Below are 6,056 nucleotides of genomic sequence, written 5' to 3'. Positions count from 1 at the left end.
ACAGAGGGAAGACAGAGAAAACAACCCTACTAGACCAGGTGTGACTTAGATTGCCCAAGTGCATGGATGGAGGGAGGGGAAGGTACAGTACATGGGAAGAAGAACAAATGACAGTAAGTAAAAATAAGGGTCAATTGTGCCAAGTGCACGGATAAGTGCACACAACAGGTGGTGGATGCACTGTTAGGCATACAGAAAACAGTCCTCAAGTGCAGGGTTTGCTAGAAAGCCAGTGCAAGGGTTTGCCTGCCCGGTGGAGGTGACATGGGCCTGACATCACAGAGTCGCCAGGTAAGAAGTGCAGAATCAGTTTACGTCAGGCAGTTAGCCGGGCAGATGAGCAGAAACAGCAGACGCTAAGAGAAAGGCTTTGAGGTGCTTCTGGAACCGGGGATGGTTCCCCTCAAGTGTCAGGGAGCCAGGGAGGCTGTTGCAGAGGGAGGCCATGGGCGAAAAAGCACAACTTCCACCAACTGGTTTTTTGCAGAAGCGCCTGACCCTGAGGGAGTGGGAGGTGGATGAGGGAAGAGATTGCGCGCACAAATGTATAGGGAGGTACAGTTGAAGGTATTGAGGTCCCAGGGGCCAGAAGGTATTCCGATAATGCAGAGTCTTCCTCACTTTATTCCTTGCAGCCACTGGGAGCTAATGGCGACAGTTCAGTGCAGGAGAGATACCATCGCAAGTCGTGCACTCCTCTTATGGATGCGTTCGGGAGGGCGGAGAGTAGAAGGGGGCAGATTTAAAAAGAGCCTGTTGCAATAGTGCAGCGTAGACAGAAGTACAGCTGTGCAGACAGTGATCTTTTGGAAAGTTGCTTTCGGTTTGTACCATACATTCGATGCTGCTGTTTGTGGCATTTATTTACGATTTATGTAGGAGGTGGGTTAGTGGGCAAAAATTTCGTAGAATTGTCGGAAGGAAAGCAGAGAGTTCCAGTTTCAATATTACACTGTATGATATGGCTAAATGAGAACTTTGCAAGCACATATCACTGAAGTGCCACTTCATGGTAGGGGATGGGAAAAAAACAGTATGCTTTTAAAGAATGTAATGGCCGCTCAGTGGTAGATACTGTGCACAGAGGCACTTATGACACAGTAGTACACATAGTGCAGAACAGGTTTCTGTACCCCCATTTTGTGGTGATGGGTGCACAAGTGGATGAATGTGGATGCAAAAATCTTGCAATCTTTTACTGAACTTTCTACTGGACGTGCTGTCCAGTACACTAGCAGGCTGAATTTGTAACGGTACTTATGAAGTCTTGTGCAAAACTGATAGTCTTAGATGGTAACGTCTTGGATGGCATTGGTGGAATCGTGTGTGTCCATTTACCCGTACCCAATGAGGTTGTGCTGGACAAAAGGTAGTGGAAAGGGAAGAAGGACTGCCCCTGCTTTACTGGGGTGCGGTCCTCGCAGTACTTTGGGCACCGCACGTGCCACAATCGGCTCTTCTTACCTTGCTGGCCAATGGATATGGGACTTTTGGGAATATCCAATCAGGTACTGTGGGTTTGGTTCACAGGAAGGGGCAGTCATACTGCTGTACATTACACTCCGCATAGTGTGGCTAGCTGACATGGCGAAACGCGTTGTGTTGCCTATAGCTGATGCCTTTTTACTAGATCTGCACAAGTATGCCCTGGAAAGAAACTTTGATGACAATTTCAGGTTGGAAGGAGTGGTTGCATTGTGGAACAGTGTCTACGAGTGCAGTTGTGCCGACATGCATGCACTTTGCAAAGACCTGGCCACTTTTGCTACAGCCGATGTTTTCATCATCCACTACGGTTGCATGCATATGGGTTACGTGTCTTGTTTAGGCTTGTTCCGTCGACTGAAGAAGTTGCTAAATCTAGTGAAGAGGCTTTTTCTTACTGCCAAGGTGCTTTTCTCATCCATAACACCATGAAGAGTATGGGACATTGGTCCTGGAAGTTGTTCCAAGCCAGAGGTAGGAATGTGTCTCATCAACAGAAGCATGTATACTTTTGTGTCTGCTGCTGGGATGGCTTTCTGCAACAATTACCTCATTAGTTGTGGAAATGCTAAATTTTTCCAAGCAAACGGCATTTCTTTGTCACCCATTGGTAATGCTGTTTTGTTTGCCCGTCTACAAGATGCAGTGAAGTGTTTACTGTACCAATGTCCGCACAAGAAAATACAAAATCAAATAATCAATAAAAAAAAAGGAAAAAAAAACTCTTTTCAGAGCTGCCCCTTACAACGAACTCCCCATACACTAGTTGCAAGTTATTCCCCGACGCTCGAACACAGCACGAAAGCCACATTTGGGGATTTTCAGGATGGCCACCATGGAAGTGGGACTGTGGAGCCACAGGCATTGCACAACAACGTTTCTGGGTGTGGTGTGTACGCCGAGGACTGTTGTACAGAACTGATACTGTTACATGGAGATCTCTTCAGTGTCATTGGTGGAAGCATGTGGAACTTTTTAACAGTACGCAATGACGGCGTGCTGCAAAGAAGAAACTGAAAATGGAAGAAGGAATGTTTCTGCTTCTTTGAGACACGGCCCTCACCGTCCTAGGGGAAATACACGTGCGCATACTCCCCTTTGCCGCTAGCTACCCATGAGATTGGGACTATGAGGACTATCGCAGCTGCGGGTCACAGCAAGGCCCGTTCATATTTATCTCCATTACTGTGCGTACTCAGCCGGACTGACATGGTTGATATTATTTGCAGACGCACTGTAGCACAGCAGATTTGGTGCATCATTACTTACAGGGCAAACCTATGTGGCCTGCTACTCTGTTCTGAAAAGCTGCAAAAAGATTGCACAGCACCTCTGGGGTGTGCCCTTTTGTAGGGTTGCTGTGGAGACCTTTCACCCAGAAAACAGGCCTACATTGTTCCAAAACATACATACATGTGCAACGGCGCATTGCGATGTGTTTGTAAGGGTGTACTTTCTGAAAAACACTCCGTACATTGCTCAAACCTGCACTTTACCACTGTTCAAGAGTCCGGCTCCTTTCCCTGAAATAAGGGCCCACGTGCAGCGTGGGTGCAGTCACATGGTGATGTCGCTACTGTTTACCTTTGGGACGGCTGTCTGCTGGAAGTGTTTTGGGCAGAATGCGTTGTGCGCACGTGCATGGGTTTCCTATGCACACCATTGCCTCTTCTCTATTGACTAAAAGAGCCCCACACATGCGCCGACCATTTGGGAGACACTGCCAATTTATAGGGTACAGCAGGTGGGATGCTTATGTGTATAGCTACCTGTAGGATGTGAGTGGACGCCCCCACCTAATTAACGTTCCTGCGCATATGCTGCACAGTAGCGATGTTACCAGGACACAGAGGAACAGATACACATGCATTTACTTGCACTACGCACAAACGTCTGCTCCCACATGCATTGATTGGTGGTGGACAACATGCGGACATGTGGAGCCTGCTGGCAGCGTACGGATGCCTCTATTGTCATTGTTGATAGGCCGGACAGCTGCAGTGTTCGTAGGACACCTACCTTTTTCTTACTTGCGGTGATTGCAACGAGGACTGTGTGCTGCTGAGTCAGAACCCCATTTCAGGTAAAAAAGAATGCCACACAAACACTCAGCAACATTCTCATTATTACTGTTTATTTGTACACATGCATACACCCCATTTGGAAAGGGAAGGGGTAGCAGAAGTCGATACTTATTGTGGGGAAATGGGAATTTGCACAACTTGGTTGTGAGGCGAGGAAGAAATTGATGTATTACTGTAACGTCTCCCATGAAATGGTTTTTGACGGTAACGTCTCCCATGAAACGGTTTTGAGGGAATGGCGGGCTCTGAAGTGTGCCAGTGCTGTTTTATTTTGTCCAAAATATATCCTTGTACGCAACCTTTAAAGGTATAAAGGCACAATTGTTCATCAATTTCTCAACTTTGACTTCCACGCAGTCCATTTCTCTATGCACAGAGCTTTCCTTTCCTATGCCTGTGTGCTGCAGTGGAAGGGTTGCCGCTTGTGCTACCTTGCTTTCCTTTCCAATATGTTCTCTTACTGAAAAGAGAATGTGTTTGGTGTACATGTAGCAATATATATTACATAATTTACGGTTCGCAGCACTGTGCGTACCAATGGGGTTACAATAGAAAGTCATTGCGTCGTGAGGGACATTTTCATCCTGCCACTCAAAGGTTCAAGCCATTGCTGCGTTACAAAAAGACACGTTATGCTTCTGTACTATTGCATACTGCAGCACCTGTGGAATTATTAGACAAAGTTTTGGGTCCTTACTACATTGTAGTGATGTTCAGGTCTTTCCAGTCATTACTCTGGCCGTTCGTTCTTTGTTCCCCTTTACAGTAGCAGTGCGGTAAGGTTGGTGAAGGCAGACGGCACTTCTGTTGTTGATGCATTCCGTTTTGGTGCACTCCCTATGCCTTTGTCCTGATTGGTACTACTATGTAAGAGAGCACCTGCCTTACTCAGCAGGTTGGATGCCACACGATCGCCGCAAACAGACGCATAGTCCGCGACTGCTGTCCACATTAACATGGTGCCAGCAGTTGCACTGTGTTGCACAGTTGTTCTTTAAAAACTATGGGTATCCTGCTAAAAACCAATTAAATTCACTGACAAAAAACGTTGTTAAAGGGACGTTATGTTTACAGGTAAAACCGAAAAACCCCAGAAATGTGCGAGTTATGATAAGCTAAGCAACCATAACTTGCGCTACCCCTGTGCACTGCAAGGACTAACACCCATGACATCACAAATATCATTCATGACATGACTGATTGCATCACATGTGTATATAGTTTTCATAAACACCCTCCACAAGGGATTGTCATTGTAATGTTGACAGAAAACTATCAGAAATCATTGGAAGAACTAGTTCTTTAAGGAACAAAATTGCTAAAAACACCATTGCATTACAGAGTTTTTTCCAGTAGAAACGCTGCAATTGTCTACAGCATGCGTTATACAGGTGCAATAATCAAAATCTTCGGATGTTGGCTCGTACAATGATGAATGCTTTCATTTGAGACCTTTCTGCCGTGTGACACATGCAATAAGTAGCTACGAATGCCTCTCTTACTACTTTACTGTACTACTATACACAATACATAAAGAGACCACAACGTATACAAATATGAGGATACATAGAGAAAATAAAGTAAACAAAAAAGTAGGAGTACCACCAGAAAGTGTTCATACCCTGACCGCTTATTTTTATGCACTGAACTGATTGCTGTGTTTCAGGCTTGCTTCTTCCCCTATGTCTATGGATCTTATGATGTGCCTCAAACCTGAGAAAAGTAATGTCAGAACATATGAGAAGGTTAAGGTCAACAAATATAGCACCTTTCCCACTTTCAGTTCCTGACTCCCAGTGAAGAAAAGCACCTGGTGTACACATGTCACTGAACAAAAACAAGAGGGAGCCACACATGTGACGTCATCAGTCAAGTGATGAATGACATTTGTGATGTCATCTTTGATGTCATGGGTGGTATTCCTTGCTGTGCACAGGGGTATCACAAGTTATGGTTGCTTAGCTTACCATAACTGGCAAATTTCTGAGGGTTTTCGGTTTTACCTGTAAGCATAACTTCCCTGCAACAACGTTTGTCCATTGAATTGCATAGGTTTTTACTAGTGCAACTTAACCATAACATCCCTTTAAGGTTTTTTGTCAGTATATATATAAAGAATCACTCATGGAAAAAATGTCATGCTTCATCGACCGGTTCTTTGTTTGTTTGTTTGTTTGTTTGTTTATTTATTTGTTAATGCACGCCAAACCCGTGGGTAGCTTGTCACTGTGTATACAAGCTCTGCCATTTATATGTACAAGACAAAGCTGATTTTCTATGAAAAGTAGTCAATATCCTATGGGAAGCCACATTTGTTAACAACATTGGATGTGGTTTCTCTGTATACAAGCATAAAACACAAAGTAGAAATTCAAGGCACAAACGTGCTCTTAACCACCAAATCTGCAAGTTACAGAGACCACTCCAGAATGCTTATGGAAATGTTAACATTCTATCTTGAACATAATGTTTTCCTATTTGATGGCA

The sequence above is a fragment of the Ambystoma mexicanum genome, chromosome 6p (assembly GCF_040938575.1).
Source record: "Ambystoma mexicanum isolate Mex_15411 chromosome 6p, UKY_AmexF1_1, whole genome shotgun sequence".
NCBI classification, from domain to species: domain Eukaryota; kingdom Metazoa; phylum Chordata; class Amphibia; order Caudata; family Ambystomatidae; genus Ambystoma; species Ambystoma mexicanum.
Note: the sequence above shows the minus strand (reverse complement) of the source record.